This window comes from Rattus norvegicus, chromosome 5 (assembly GCF_036323735.1).
Source record: "Rattus norvegicus strain BN/NHsdMcwi chromosome 5, GRCr8, whole genome shotgun sequence".
Classification (NCBI taxonomy): domain Eukaryota; kingdom Metazoa; phylum Chordata; class Mammalia; order Rodentia; family Muridae; genus Rattus; species Rattus norvegicus.
Genome location: NC_086023.1, coordinates 79,376,130 through 79,392,380, shown reverse-complemented (window position 1 = coordinate 79,392,380; position 16,251 = coordinate 79,376,130). Strand labels below are relative to the sequence as shown.

Here is a 16,251-nt window from a genome sequence, read left to right as displayed (position 1 = left end):
ACGCTATGACTGAGGCGAAAAGAGGGGGCCTATCCTGGTTCAGTGATTTGTTTTCTTGATTTACCACCCACTTTCTGCAGGAAGGACTGTGGCACAAGCTATGGGTCATCCATTAAGCAGCACTGTCCAAGGTGGCAGGCCTCACACTTTACTATGCTTCAGACTTATTTATGGTGCTAAGCAAACAGACTACTTGGCAGCAAGCCTAGGAATCTGCATTTTAATCAGGATGTCTATGCTCCTGGTGAGACTCGAAAGCAGACTTGGTAAACCAAGCTTTGGTGACTTAGCCTATAATTCCTGCTCCCTAAGAAGCTCCTCAGGAGGCAGGGGTCTAAATTTAAAGCCTACCCAGACTCAGAAAGGCCAAGTTCTATGCCTATATGCTGTATAGGAAACTCTATTTTACCCATTTTTTTAAATGTCTAAGACTCGCTATTTAAGTGGTTTCCTTTCAGTAACATTTAATTTAAACTTGAGACCTTAACTTTACTAATAAAAATACTTGGTTTAGCCAGGTGGTGGTAGCCTTTAATCCTAGAACTTGGGAGGCAGAGACAAGTGGATCTCTGTGAGTTTGTGGCCAGCCTGGTCTACACAGATAGTTCGAGGATAGCCAAGACTCCACAGAGAAACCAAGTCAATGAAAAACAAACAAACAAACTACTGAAAACAAAACAACTTGGTTTAAAAAAAAAAAAAAAAAACCCCGTTCTGTGTATCAGACATGGTCTGGACAAAACTCAGAATCACACAATAGAAAACCAGCCTATTTGCTGATATGCCATGAAACTGGGTTTTCTATTGTCTTTAAGAGGGAAGCACAGAAGTTAATTTAAAACAAAAGAATACAACTCAGGACTCTTGTTTATAAGGCAATAGCATTTTGTTTATTGGAAGCATTTATAAAGGAAGACTGTAGATTAATTTGCAAGACTGCTCAGTGATAGTCTTTGTAATTATTAAATCAATAATAGAGTTTTAATATGCAGGCTTTCTACAGAATAAACTACTTTTTATAAAACATTATCATACATTACTGTGTATCTAGGAATAACCATCTCTTTAATGACAATTCTAAGACAGATTTCCAGATTTCTTATGTACATAGGCACACCTGACATATGACATTTCTAAAATTCAAGCACACACAGACTTCATGCCTCAATAGCCGAACTTTCAGTCTCTTTGTGTAGTTGAAACTGCTTATATATTAACAAAGACGCCAGCTTTCCTTTCATTAAAAACAAAGAGGCAGGGGTTGAGTGTAACCTTTCACCAGCTGCTTTCCCGGAGTCCCATATTCACATGGAGAGGCCAAGGCCAGCACGTGTTTACTTTGGCTGCTACGCAAATATCTAAAAGCAGTTTTCAAACTTCAAAGGCTTTCCAGGAGATAAACATTCACAGGCAACTTCAGGGAAAAAAACTTCCAGCCCCTCACGTTCATCTGGGCTTTGAGACTGAGTCTGTGTACCTGTCACCTGCATCCATTACACCTGTCACACCTGTGAGTGTGCGTGCTCATGGCTACTCAGTAACTCCATTGAATCCCACCGGGAGGTACAGACTCTACTTGGCCAGTGCTCATTTTTAGTTTGTAAAGTATTTAATAATGTTACTTCCTTTTTACCAAAACAAAAGAAAAGAAAAGATGAGGAAGAGGAAGAAGAGGTGTAGAGGAAGAGGAAGAAGTTGAAATTTGATTTGAAAACCTTTTGGGTATCAATTTAAAAACAAGGGATGATTTCAGGACGTGTGAGCATATACCAGGTGCATGGCACTCAGAGAAGCCCGGGGCAGCTGCTGCAGGGCAGCTGAGGACAGCTGTGAAAGGGCTGATGTGTTGCAGGAGTCACACAGGATCCGGACCCCAACCAGGTGGCCAGCTCTCCTACATCTGCCTCAGCCATATTTGCAGTTCCAACCTACTGCACTGTGAGCTGACCTCCTCAAGGCATTCTCAGCCCGGTCTTTCTCCAAAGGCTTTCCCTCTCTTCTGCTGGGTTTCAAGCTTACTTAAGTACATGTTGCATGTGCTGGAGGCCAGCCAAGTGAGCTGTGGTAGCCTCTCTTTTCAAGCAGCTTGGAATGCAGCTGGAAGGGAAGACAGACACTCTCCCGCACTCTGCATGAATAGAGCAAAGAAATGCTTTTCAAACCCTGTACAAGTGAGGCATTATCAGCTGATAAGAAAATCAAGTAAGGCCAGAGGAAGCCAACAGTAAAACCAAACAACAACTATCACACATTTGTCTCCAGTTTTAGAAGTTTGCGCTCCATTCCTTTTAAAAGTGTTTTTTTTTTAATTACATATAACATTCAGAATATCTGTGAACCTGTGAACCATATCAGAAAAATTCCATCTTCCATCATTCCCTAGCACCTACTTGAAATATGGTAGCTTGGCTGGCTGGCCAGCCAGTGCTATGCTGATGAACAGAACCTTGGGCCTGGCTTCTTTTTGTCTCAGCTTCGCCCATGGCTGTGCATTTGCAGCCGCTTCACGCTCTCTGCACTGTGACGTTCCACTAAATAAAATCCAACATCTCAGCAAACCCCAAAGGCCAGGGTAACAAAGCAGGGTATGGCAGCCAAGAACACAGACACAAATCATTTTCTTCCAGTGAAACCAAGTGTTTTCTGTGTCTGTGTGTGTCCCTGTGTACCTGTGTGTGCACTGAACTTGGTATGGGTCCGAGGCTGACCATGGGTATCTTCACTGCTCCCCACCTTACACTTGCATGTCATATGTGCATACTCACTTGCATGAGTGTGGGTGCACATGCAGAGGTCAGAGGACAGCCATCAGTTTTCCTTCCATCCCGAGGCAGGTCACCGATGCATAGACTGGGTTAGCTAGCCTACAAGCATCTGGACCTCTTCCTCCACTTCACCGCAAAGGGCCTGGGATTCTAGATCATCACACCTAGATTTAGTTCTGAGGATTCAAATTCATTCTTGCACGTCAACCCTTTATCATTTACCGGTCTCTCCAGCCCTTCCACTTAATTTTTTGAGAGAATCCCTCACTGAACTTAGAACTCACCAATGTGCTAGCCTAGCTGACCTAGTCACAGGGATCCTCTTGTCTCTGCCTCCCCAGGAATGGAATTATGAGCACACAATACCACACCCAGCCTTTTATACTGGTACCAGGGATCTGAACAGGTCCTCATGCTGTGATGGTTTGCACATACTCGGCCCAGGAAGTGGCATTATTAGAAGGTGTAGCCTTGTTGGAGGAAGTGTGGGGTAGACTTGGAGACCCTCCTCCTAGCTGCCTGAGAATGCCCAGTCTTCCACTAGCAGCCTTCAGATGTAGAACTTTCAGCTCCTTCTGTACCATGCCTGCCTGGATGCTGCCATGCTCCCCAGCCTGATATTGGTCTGAACCTCTGAACCTATAAGTCAGTCCCAATTAAATGTTGTCCTTTATAAGAATTGCCTTGGTCATGGTGTCTGTTCACAGCAGTAAAGCCCTAACTAAGGCACATGCTTACGTGGAAAGCACTTTGCCAACTGAGCCATATCCCTAGCTCCTAGATCAAGTTTTTGAATCCTGTAAACCTGCAGGGGTGAAAATAGTGTCTCCTGCTGTTTCCACCTGCCTGTACACCCAACAGCCTAACCACTGGGGAGACCTAGCATGTAACTTAGGACCTAAGGAGCTACCCTGCAAAGCTTCATCTTCCCCTCAGTGTCTGCCTACCCACCTGGGCAGCAGCCTGAAACCTTAGAACTTTCTCCCTTTTTCTACAGCTGAGCTGGGTCACCTCACCTATATACCAAGTGACAGGCCAGGACCGAAGTGGGCTAGTTGACAAGTTTTGGGAGATTTATAGTAACTGAAGTCAATCTTTAGGACACTAGTCCAAATGATGTGAAGAAAACCAGCATTTTCAGCAAATGTCACCAGCCGCCCAGAACACTTCCCAGCTCCCCACAGCTCACTGTCTCCATGCTCCATTAATCCAATTATTCCCTTCCTTGTTAGGAGATGACATGGAAGCACACATAATTAGTGCAGTATCTTATGTTCTCATTTAATTTGAGGAGATCTATGTTAGATTTAGATCCAGGCACATTTGCTTCTGCTGCTGCCGCATTCGATTTAAAACAGGCACAAACTTAGCTATGGCATCCCTGTGCGCTGATATTAAAGCCGTACATCTGCAGCGATACACAACGACTCCCCTTGTTTAACTTCTTTACTGTTTCCATGTACAACAAGGAGTGTTCTGTCTTACCTTTCACTTAGCAAAGGAATGTTCTAATTCTCTATAAACTAACTAGTGAACGATAAGTCCATGAGCTTATTAATAAGAATGCATTTTACATTTGAAAAATAAAATATCTGGTGAGCAGATTTATATGCAGGAAGCTAAGGCTGGAATCAGCAATGACTCCACACGTATGGGTACCATTAGCCTGGAGCATTTGTAGAACTTCCGTGGGTAAAACGACAAATCCTTAACCACCGTGAAGATGATGCCACAGCTAGGGAGATCGGCTATACACAGAAAGCTAGTTCAACAGGCCAAGCCGTGAGGTGCTGCGGCCTCTGTGGGAGTTGAGATCTCCAAACTTGGGCTGTAAGGGAGCTTCATCTGTCTCTGACCTATGGAGGGAGGGGAAGATGTTCTGGAAGGTCGGGTACCATTTGATTAAGCAACAAAGGATGGTGGGGCTGAGTGTAAAGCACTGACTCTTGTTTAGGGGACAGTCAGACCAGGAGAAAGCTAGACCAGTGGGACGACCAGACAGACAGCGCTAAAGGCAAAGAAGCCCCAAATGTCAAAACTCCGACAGAGGTTACATTCTAAACAAACAAACAAACGTGCAGCCATCCTCGCCTCTGCTATCCCCCCTCCCTCCTTCTCTGCCGTTGCTGCTTCCAGCCCCTATCATCACCTGGCTCGTGCTGATTATTCTACATCCGTCTCCCTCTGTACAGTGGGCCCAAGAGACTCAACCCCAAGTCTGGAAAGGTACGAGGAGTAGCAGTGCTGACAAGCCCTGGCTGCTGAGTCAGCACTAAGGTTAAAGGGCAGTTACTGACGTATCTGGTAGTTACTTAGTTCACTTCAGAAACTGTGCCAACTGCATTTAGAAAGCATTAAGAATAAGGCAAGGGCCAGGAATTTAAATTTGTGGTATCACAATCAGACTTCAAAGCCTCACCTGACCCATTTTAAACACTGTTAACAGTCAGCTGGGGTCAGCTGGCAGTCGACTATATATAATGACGTATGAAATGGGTGTTTCTCTAGGAAATTAGAATTACTAGCCATCACAACAAACTGCTTGCCGGGCCCAGTATTACAAGCCTATGTATACACCTAGCCCTTCGGAATCCGCGGCCAGTCTAGCTTCATAGCAAAACCATATCTCTCTCTCTCTCTCTCTCTCTCTCTCTCACACACACACACACACACACACACACACACACACACACACACACCCCAGAATAACACAAACTGCTACAAGATAGCATCTTCATCCTACTAGGATAAGAAAACAAACAATGCTTTAACAAAAGTCTGTATCAGAATCTATGTATCTATAAAAGTAGAGGACAGCTCCCTCTTCCTTTTCTGATCTTTACTAAGATAATGCACTGACTGATAATGTTGATGAGATACTTCTTCACAGACATATTTTGCTTGAGAAAACAAATTTCTTATGACTTTCTATGTTGGAGAAATAAGATTCCTGTTTGACAATCTTGGGAAACAGGCAACCTAAATTTGCTAGTGACCATAAAAACTTATGTGGCAACATTTATGCTTCATTTTTGAAAGTAGCAACAGCTCTTAATATCTACAACAGTAAGCTACATTTGCCTTAAGCATAGGGAATTGTGAAAATTTTACAATTGCCATAAAATACACTAAAACGTCACTGGCTTTCTTCTCTCTTAAGCCTGTGCCTTGCTGGCTTTCTGCCTTTTGCTAGAACTTTAAACCCACACTATTTTTTAGGACTAAGTGAAGCCAAGTGACTCTGCTACTGTTGTCACCTGACCAGTAAATTATTCCCAGTTGTAGTATAACACATCACACACACACACACACACACACACACACACAGAGAGAGAGAGAGAGAGAGAGAGAGAGAGAGAGAGAGAGAGAGAGAGAGCATAAAACTAGGAATAGTGCAGTTCATCCAACCAAAATTCACTCAATGACATCTGTCACCTGCTTTAATCCTGGATGGGTACACCAGGTGACTACATAGCCTCTGGAGAATTTCCTCAGCAGGAGGAAAAGTAAATAGACCACAAAATGTCGTACCATTTACTAATCCAACACGTGGAGTCTCAAGTGCAAGGAAAGGGCTGCTTCTTCACTATCTGTGCCACTAGCTATCTCTCTATCAACTCACTCAGACCACAAAGCTGAGAGGTGGGGGTGAGACCACACAGCATGGAACTAATCTATTGCTATCACTGTACAGGAGTCTACATTTTTAACAAGTCCAGAGATGGTTATGACACAGGTATGGCCCATTAGTGCAGAGTCTGAGTGCCTGCAAAGGCCTCGTCCTCCTTACAGGAAGCCCACGCCCAGGCTGTCTCAGATCCATTACCAATGGAGCAGGGTTTATAGTCTGAGATTTTCACTTCCCAGGCAAGACACTTGCTAAACACTAGGGCGGTTTTGTTGGGGTTACTTTTCTTTTCTTTTTACTTTGTATGAAGGTGTGCCTCTGTATTTTCAATAGGTAATTCTGTACTGGCAGAGAGCCAAGTGCAGGCAGGATTCTGGTATTGTCATTTCTATGGCCAGTCACTGGGTTTTCTATTTTGTAAACATTCTTTCTTCCTCATCTGCCTAAAGGCAATCTAGAGAGGCATCAGAAGCTGCGTTGCTGCTGATTGCTTATAAAAAAGAGCTGCTGACCAATAGCTGGGCAGGAAGAAGAGGCAGAACTTCCAGGTGAAGTGGCCCAGAGAGGGGAATGCAGAAGAGGGAGAACTGACAGCAGACACACAGGGGAACAAACAGGGCCGGAGGGGAGCAGAGAGCAACAGAGCTGCCACCAGGTGGGTCTTTCAGGTTACATTTAAATGGCAGACTGCCCCAGCAAAAGCCTAAGTTTTAAACTGTGACAGAAGTCTGGTGTCATTATTCATACCACAGGCGGGTCCATGAAAGTCCCACTGTAAGGCTTGTTGTTGTGTTACTAGGTTTATGTATGTGATTGTGGTGGCCAGAAGAGGGGTTGGGGCTTTCAGAACTGGAGGTATAGGCAGTTGTGAATCATAATATGGGTGCTGGGAACTGAACTCTGCAAGAACAGTTAAACACCCTTAACATTGAGTCATCTCTCCAGCCCCTGGAATCATTAAGTTATTAACACTGTTACCTAACTGCAAGACCCTTTTACAATCTTAATCTACATCTGACATAGGCAATATGGCCAATGGTCAATAGATCTTTGCCAACATAATATCCTTTTCAAATCTTAGAAGCAATGCTTGAGCTGAGCTAAGTAAACTCATGTCTGTCTTAAAACCTAAGCCTTAGTTTCTTCAGCTGAAGTGGTTATAATTGTATCTCTTAAAAGCATTGTATGGAAGTCAGGTAAGATAGCAAAGTATACTACTTAGTTCAGTGTTGGGTACACAATGTATCTTCTGCCCTTCTGCATCACTGCTTAGAAAATGTGTTCCGACTCACTGAGCCCGCATCTCCCTGTCCCAGCTGGCAATGAAGCTCAGTGACAGAGCCAGACTTGCCAAGCCTGAGTCCTGGGTTTGATCACCACCAACAAAAAACAACAATCTTTCTGTCTCAACTGAGTCCCACGGTTGATGCTTGTTCATAGCATAGCACAGCATTTGCTAATTTCCCCAAACCTTTATAAGTAAACCTTTATAAACCTTCATGTGTAAGAAAATACTTTGTTATGGGCAGTTTATATCTCAAACAGCTTTTTGGAAACTGTATCCACTTCAGATCTATGGTGTCACTATGAGCAATGGTGGCTGAAGGAGTTCAGTACAGAATTACACAATGGCACAATTGTGGGTTTTCTCTCAAAATGCTGGCCTTTTAAATTAACAAAATAAGACACTAAACGCCAAAAAGGAGATCATCTAATAGGTTTAAAAATAAACTAGAAAAAGCTTAAATCTCAAGGTTAATTCGTACTTAGGGAAAGAAATTAAGCATTCCAAAGCAAAGGCAAAAGGAGAACAAGAGAATAAATATTGTATGACATTAATCACAATAAGGAGCACTTTCATCTTGGCTGAAATATATTCTTAAATCAACTTCAAAATGTAGCTGCATTTGTAGGCTTAACAGCATGAAAGCCACACGCCGGTAATTAACATAATACATCATCTTGGGGACTTTTCATAGATTCTGACAGGGCCTGTTGAGATATTGCTTATTAGAGACCATAGAACACCCCTACCACCACCGCTTTTTTATTACACTGCCAGGCACTAAATCAAGAGTACCTTCTGATGTGTCTGCATATCTGCCGCTGGTGTAATACATAAAATATACAGTGTGCTGCTGCCAGCAGACTCTGAAATACAGCAGAGCATATACAATCCAGAAACAATCCTGCTTTTCACTCTTGCTTTCCTTGACTGGAGGCAGGGCTGAAGACACATAAATTCATTACGGAGTCAACATTTACATTTCCCACAGACTCCGTGATGAAGCCGCAGCTGCACCCCGGTGGCTAGCCCTTGTACAGTTCCTTCTTTACTGATTTAAGTGTACGGTGCAGAGTATCTTACACAGGCATTTTCAATCAACCCATACATGTTTCTCCACTGCTTTTAACATGATCCCTAAAAGAAACATTGAAAGACTCAATAGTAAATCATTTCCCAAAGTAAAAATTAGTTTCCTCATAGTCAGGAATTTAGCCTCGACAGCACTGCACCTCAGTGAGCTGACACACCCCTGACTTTGCTGTGTGTACCTAACTTTTAATTTCTAAGTAGCTCAACTTTAAAGAAATAGATGGTTTAAAAGGGCAATTATTCATACATGAAAAAGGGATTTCTGGATAATAAAAATCCCATCCAGGAAATAAAAAACAGAGCAAAGGTTAAAGCAACAGCAACAAAATCAAAACAATCCCCCTCCCAAAACAAAACCCCACCCATAAGACCATCACTCAATCCCCGAGAGATTGTCACAGGATACATTTTGGTTTTCCAATTACATTCTCCTTCCTTCAGTGAAGTGGAAATTTCTGGGTTTGTCGGTTTTGTTTTGTTTTTTAAACAGAGTTATGTCAAATGCTGGTTTGCTGGGGCACACGGGTGAAAGGATGCTTTGCTAAAGCAGACACAGGTGGAAGGACGCATGATGTCAAGGAGGAGTATAACTACAACTCAACAGATGGTGGATGACACTGGGTGGTGTTTGTATGCCTTGCTATTCCTTACTGGTCACTGTTTGTCATGACTTCATAGAAAGAAATGCACCAAACACCCCTGGTGGTGTTCTGGCAGCTTCTTGCTCCTTCCGTGGCCTTGGGCCGACTGGCAGAGTGAAGTGGAAGTTTCTGGATATGTCAGCTGATACAGACTCACTGGATGTTTTGCTGAGGCAAAGGACACGTGATGTTTGGAATACAAACAGGGCTCAACAGATCATGACGTTGGGCTTACATAGCTAGCTTTGTGATGCTTCATTGGTCTCAAGTCTTTGCTGATCTTCACTTTGTTGAGAGAGGCAAGATAGACAACTCCTCCTGGAGCCCACGCTGGTCCTGGTTACTCCTGCTGATTTGTGCCCATTTGGCACAGGCCTGGCTGTTTCTCCTGGGTTGTGCCAATGCTGCTGATTCCTGTTTGTTTTCCAGCCACTACTGAACTAGACTGCTGGTATCCTGACAATAGGAGATTAAAACTGTCCCAAGGAACGACTTCGAAGCAGCATACAGTAGAGCCTCGAGGCTTCTTCTGGATGGACCTGCTGTTGCTGTTTTGTGAGTGGTGTGAGTGGATCGAGTTACCACTGCTGATTCGTGTAAACCAAACTGCTGATATGCTGACAGAGCAGACTGGATTTGCTCCAAAGAACTATTTCTAAACAGGTCACTTCACCCACATCCTAATAACCTTTCTTTTCCACTACCCTTGGTGGGCTAGAAGGGAGGTTAAAGCATTTAAGAACTCTTATTAAAAGTAGGCTTTAGAGCAGCTCTCTGCTCCCAGACACCTTGGGAGAGAGACCCGACCGCCTGGTCAGGTGGGCACTCCTGAGGCTGCAGAGCGGAAGAGACCACCAACACTGCCCACCCCTGCCCACATCCCTGGCCCAAGAGGAAACTGTATAAGGCCTCAGGGTTCCCGTGGGGGAGGGCCCAGGAGCTGCAGGACCGCTGCCTCTGAGACACCGCCGGAACCTGAAGGAAACAGACCGGATAAACAGTTCTCTGCACCCAAATCCCGTGGGAGGGAGAGCTAAACCCTCAGAGAGGCAGACACGCCTGGGAAACCAGAAGAGACTGCACTCTGCATACACATCTCAGACGCCAGAGGAAAACACCAAACGCCATCTGGAACCCTGGTGCACTGAAGCTCCCGGAAACGGCGGCACAGATCTTCCTGGTTGCTGCTGCCGCGGAGAGCTCTTGGGTAGCACCCCGCGAGCAAACTTGAGCCTCGGGACCACAGGTAAGACCAACTTTTCTCCTGCAAGTGACCTGTCTGGTGAACTCAAGACACAGGCCCACAGGAACAGCTGAAGACCTGTAGAGAGGGAAAACTACACGCCCGAAAGCAGAACACTCTGTCGCCATAACAGGCTGAAAGAAAACAGAAAAACAGGTCTACAGCACTCCTGAGACACAGGCTTATAGGGCAGTCTAGCCACTGTCAGAAATAGCAGAACAAAGTAACACTAGAGATAATCTGATGGCGAGAGGCAAGCGCAGGAACCCAAGCAACAGAAACCAAGACTACATGGCACCATCGGAGGCCAATTCTCCCACCAAAACAAACATGGAATATCCAAACACACCAGAAAAGCAAGATCTAGTTTCAAAATCATATTTGATCATGATGCTGGAGGACTTCAAGAAAGACGTGAAGAACTCCCTTAGAGAACAAGTAGAAGCCTACAGAGAGGAATCACAAAAATGCCTGAAAGAATTCCAGGAAAACATAATTAAACAAGTAGAAGCCCATAGAGAGGAGTCACAAAAATCCCTGAAAGAATTCCAGGAAATCATAAATAAACAAGTAGAAGCCCATAGAGAGGAGTCACAAAAATCCCTGAAAGAATTCCAGGAAAACACAATCAAACAGAAGAAGGAATTAAAAATGGAAATAGAAGCAATCAAGAAAGAACACATGGAAACAACCCTGGATATAGAAAACCAAAAGAAGAGACAAGGAGCTGTAGATACAAGCTTCACCAACAGAATACAAGAGATGGAAGAGAGAATCTCGGGAGCAGAAGATTCCATAGAAATCATTGACTCAACTGTCAAAGATAATGTAAAGCGGAAAAAGCTACTGGTCCAAAACATACAGGAAATCCAGGACTCAATGAGAAGATCAAACCTAAGGATAACAGGTATAGAAGAGAGTGAAGACTCCCAGCTCAAAGGACCAGTAAATATCTTCAACAAAAACATAGAAGAAAACTTCCCTAACCTAAAAAAAAGAGATACCCATAGGCATACAAGAAGCCTACAGAACTCCAAATAGATTGGACCAGAAAAGAAACACCTCCCGTCACATAATAGTCAAAACACCAAACGCACAAAATAAAGAAAGAATATTAAAAGCAGTAAGAGAAAAAGGTCAAGTAACATATGAAGGCAGACCTATCAGAATCACACCAGACTTTTCCCCAGAAACTATGAAGGCCAGAAGATCCTGGACAGATGTCATACAGACCCTAAGAGAACACAAATGCCAGCCTAGCTTACTGTATCCTGCAAAACTCTCAATTAACATAGATGGAGAAACCAAGATATTCCATGACAAAACCGAATTTACACAATATCTTTCTACAAATCCAGCACTACAAAGGATAATAAATGGTAAAGCCCAACATAAGGAGGCAACTATACCCTAGAAGAAGCAAGAAACTAATCGTCTTGGCAACAAAACAAAGAGAAGGAAAGCACACAAACATAACCTCACATCCAAATATGAATACGACAGGAAGCAATAATCACTATTCCTTAATATCTCTCAACATCAATGGCCTCAACTCCCCAATAAAGAGATATAGGTCAACAAACTGGATACACAACGAGGACCCTGCATTCTGCTGCCTACAGGAAACACACCTCAGAGACAAAGACAGACACTACCTCAGAGTGAAAGGCTGGAAAACAACTTTCCAAGCAAATGGTCAGAAGAAGCAAGCTGGAGTAACCATTCTAATATCAGATAAAATCAATTTTCAACTAAAAGTCATCAAAAAAGATAAGGAAGGACACTTCATATTCAAAGGAAAAATCCACCAAGATGAACTCTCAATCCTAAATATCTATGCCCCAAATACAAGGGCACCTACATACATAAAAGAAACCTTACTAAAGCTCAAAACACACATTGTACCTCATACAATAATAGTGGGAGATTTCAACACCCCACTCTCATCAATGGACAGATCATGGAAACAGAAATTAAACAGAGACGTAGACAGACTAAGAGATGTCATGAGCCAAATGGACTTAACGGATATTTATAGAACATTCTATCCTAAAGCAAAAGGATATACCTTCTTCTCAGCTCCTCATGGTACTTTCTCCAAAACTGACCATATAATTGGTCAAAAAACGGGCCTCAACAGGTACAGAAAGATAGAAATAATCCCATGCGTGCTATCGGACCACCACGGCCTAAAACTGGTCTTCAATAACAATAAGGGAAGAATGCCCACATATACGTGGAAATTGAACAATGCTCTACTCAATGATAACCTGGTCAAGGAAGAAATAAAGAAAGAAATTAAAGACTTTTTAGAATTTAATGAAAATGAAGGTACAACATACCCAAACTTATGGGACACAATGAAAGCTGTGCTAAGAGGAAAATTCATAGCGCTGAGTGCCTGCAGAAAGAAACAGGAAAGAGCATATGTCAGCAGCTTGACAGCACACCTAAAAGCTCTAGAACAAAAAGAAGCACATACACCCAGGAGGAGTAGAAGGCAGGAAATAATCAAACTCAGAGCTGAAATCAACCAAGTAGAAACAAAAAGGACCATAGAAAGAATCAACAGAACCAAAAGTTGATTCTTTGAGAAAATCAACAAGATAGATAAACCCTTAGCCAGACTAACGAGAGGACACAGAGAGTGTCCAAATTAATAAAATCAGAAATGAAAAGGGAGACATAACTACAGGTTCAGAGGAAATTCGAAAAATCATCAGATCTTACTATAAAAGCCTATATTCAACAAAACTTGAACATCTGCAGGAAATGGACAATTTCCTAGACAGATACCAGGTACCGGAGTTAAATCAGGAACAGATAAACCAGTTAAACAACCCCATAACTCCTAAGGAAATAGAAGCAGTCATTAAAGGTCTCCCAATCAAAAAGAGCCCAGGTCCAGACGGGTTTAGTGAAGAATTCTATCAGACCTTCATAGAAGACCTCATACCAATATTATCCAAACTATTCCACAAAATTGAAACGGATGGAGCACTACCGAATTCCTTCTACGAAGCCACAATTACTCTTATACCTAAACCACACAAAGACCCAACAAAGAAAGAGAACTTCAGACCAATTTCCCTTATGAATATCGACGCAAAAATACTCAATAAAATTCTGGCAAACCGAATCCAAGAGCACATCAAAACAATCATCCACCATGACCAAGTAGGCTTCATCCCAGGCATGCAGGGATGGTTTAATATACGGAAAACCATCAACGTGATCCCTTATATAAACAAACTGAAAGAACAGAACCACATGATCATTTCATTAGACGCTGAGAAAGCATTTGACAAAATTCAACACCCCTTCATGATAAAAGTCCTGGAAAGAATAGGAATTCAAGGCCCATACCTAAACATAGTAAAAGCCATATACAGCAAACCAGTTGCTAACATTAAACTAAATGGAGAGAAACTTGAAGCAATCCCACTAAAATCAGGGACTAGACAAGGCTGCCCACTCTCTCCATACTTACTCAATATAGTTCTTGAAGTTCTAGCCGGAGCAATCAGACAACAAAAGGAGGTCAAGGGGATACAGATCGGAAAAGAAGAAGTCAAAATATCACTATTTGCAGATGATATGATAGTATATTTAAGTGATCCCAAAAGTTCCACCAGAGAACTACTAAAGCTGATAAACAAGTTCAGCAAAGTGGCTGGGTATAAAATTAACTCAAATAAATCAGTAGCCTTCCTCTACACAAAAGAGAAACAAGCCGAGAAAGAAATTAGGGAAACGACACCCTTCATAATAGACCCAAATAATATAAAGTACCTCGGTGTGACTTTAACCAAGCAAGTAAAAGATCTGTACAATAAGAACTTCAAGACACTGAAGAAAGAAATTGAAGAAGACCTTAGAAGATGGAAAGATCTCCCATGCTCATGGATTGGCAGGATCAATATAGTAAAAATGGCCATTTTACCAAAAGCGATCTACAGATTCAATGCAATCCCCATCAAAATACCAATCCAATTCTTCAAAGAGTTAGACAGAACAATTTACAAATTCATCTGGAATAACAAAAAACCCAGGATAGCTAAAACTATCCTCAACAATAAAAGGACTTCAGGGGGAATCACTATCCCTGAACTCAAGCAGTATTACAGAGCAATAGTGATAAAAACTGCATGGTATTGGTACAGAGACAGACAGATAGACCAATGGAATAGAATTGAAGACCCAGAAATGAACCCACACACCTATGGTCACTTGATTTTTGACAAAGGAGCCAAAACCATCCAATGGAAAAAAGATAGCATTTTCAGCAAATGGTGCTGGTTCAACTGGAGGTCAATATGTAGAAGAATGCAGATCAATCCATGCTTATCACCCTGTACAAAGCTTAAGTCCAAGTGGATCAAGGACCTCCACATCAAACCAGACACATTCAAACTAATAGAAGAAAAACTAGGGAAGCATCTGGAACACATGGGCACTGGAAAAAATTTCCTGAACAAAACACCAATGGCTTATGCTCTAAGATCAAGAATTGACAAATGGGATCTCATAAAACTGCAAAGCTTCTGTAAGGCAAAGGACACGGTGGTTAGGACAAAACGGCAACCAACAGATTGGGAAAAGATCTTTACCAATCCTACAACAGATAGAGGCCTTATATCCAAAATATACAAAGAACTCAAGAAGTTAGACTGCAGGGAGACAAATAACCCTATTAAAAAATGGGGCTCAGGGGGTTGGGGATTTAGCTCAGTGGTAGAGCGCTTGCCTAGGAAGCGCAAGGCCCTGGGTTCGGTCCCCAGCTCCGAAAAAAAGAACCAAAAAAAAAAAATGGGGTTCAGAGCTAAACAAACAATTCACAGCTGAGGAATGCCGAATGGCTGAGAAACACCTAAAGAAATGTTCAACATCTTTAGTCAGAAGGGAAATGCAAATCAAAAGAACCCTGAGATTTCACCTCACACCAGTGAGAATGGCTAAGATCAAAAACTCAGGTGACAGCAGATGCTGGCGAGGATGGGGAGAAAGAGGAACACTCCTCCATTGTTGGTGGGATTGCAGACTGGTTCAACCATTCTGGAAATCAGTCTGAAGGTTCCTCAGAAAATTGGACATTGAACTGCCTGAGGATGCCTATACCCAAAACATGCCCCAACATATAAAAAAGACACGTGCTCCACTATGTTCATCGCAGCCTTATTTATTATAGCCAGAAGCTGGAAAGAACCCAGATGCCCTTCAACACAGGAATGGATACAGAAAATGTGGTACATCTACACAATGGAATATTACTCAGCTATCAAAAACAATGACTTTATGAAATTCGTAGGTTGGAACTGGAAAATATCATCCTGAGTGAGGTAACCCAATCACAGAAAGACATACATGGTATGCACTCATTGATAAGTGGCTATTAGCCAAAATGCTTGAATTACCCTAGATGCCTAGAACAAATGAAACTCAAGACGGATGATCAAAATGTGAATGCTTCACTCCTTCTCTAAAAGGGGAACAAGAATACCCTTGGCAGGGAAGGGAGAGGCAAAGATTAAAACAGAGACTGAAGGAACACCCATTCAGAGCCTGCCCCACATGTGGCCCATACATATACAGCCACC

At 42.7% G+C, this 16,251-nt stretch overlaps 1 protein-coding gene across 5 annotated transcripts in view; it reads right to left on the bottom strand.

The window, feature by feature from the left end:
• The window catches only part of Kiaa1958 (KIAA1958 homolog), a 146,152-nt gene that overhangs the window by 40,479 nt on the left and 89,422 nt on the right, over nucleotides 1-16,251 (bottom strand).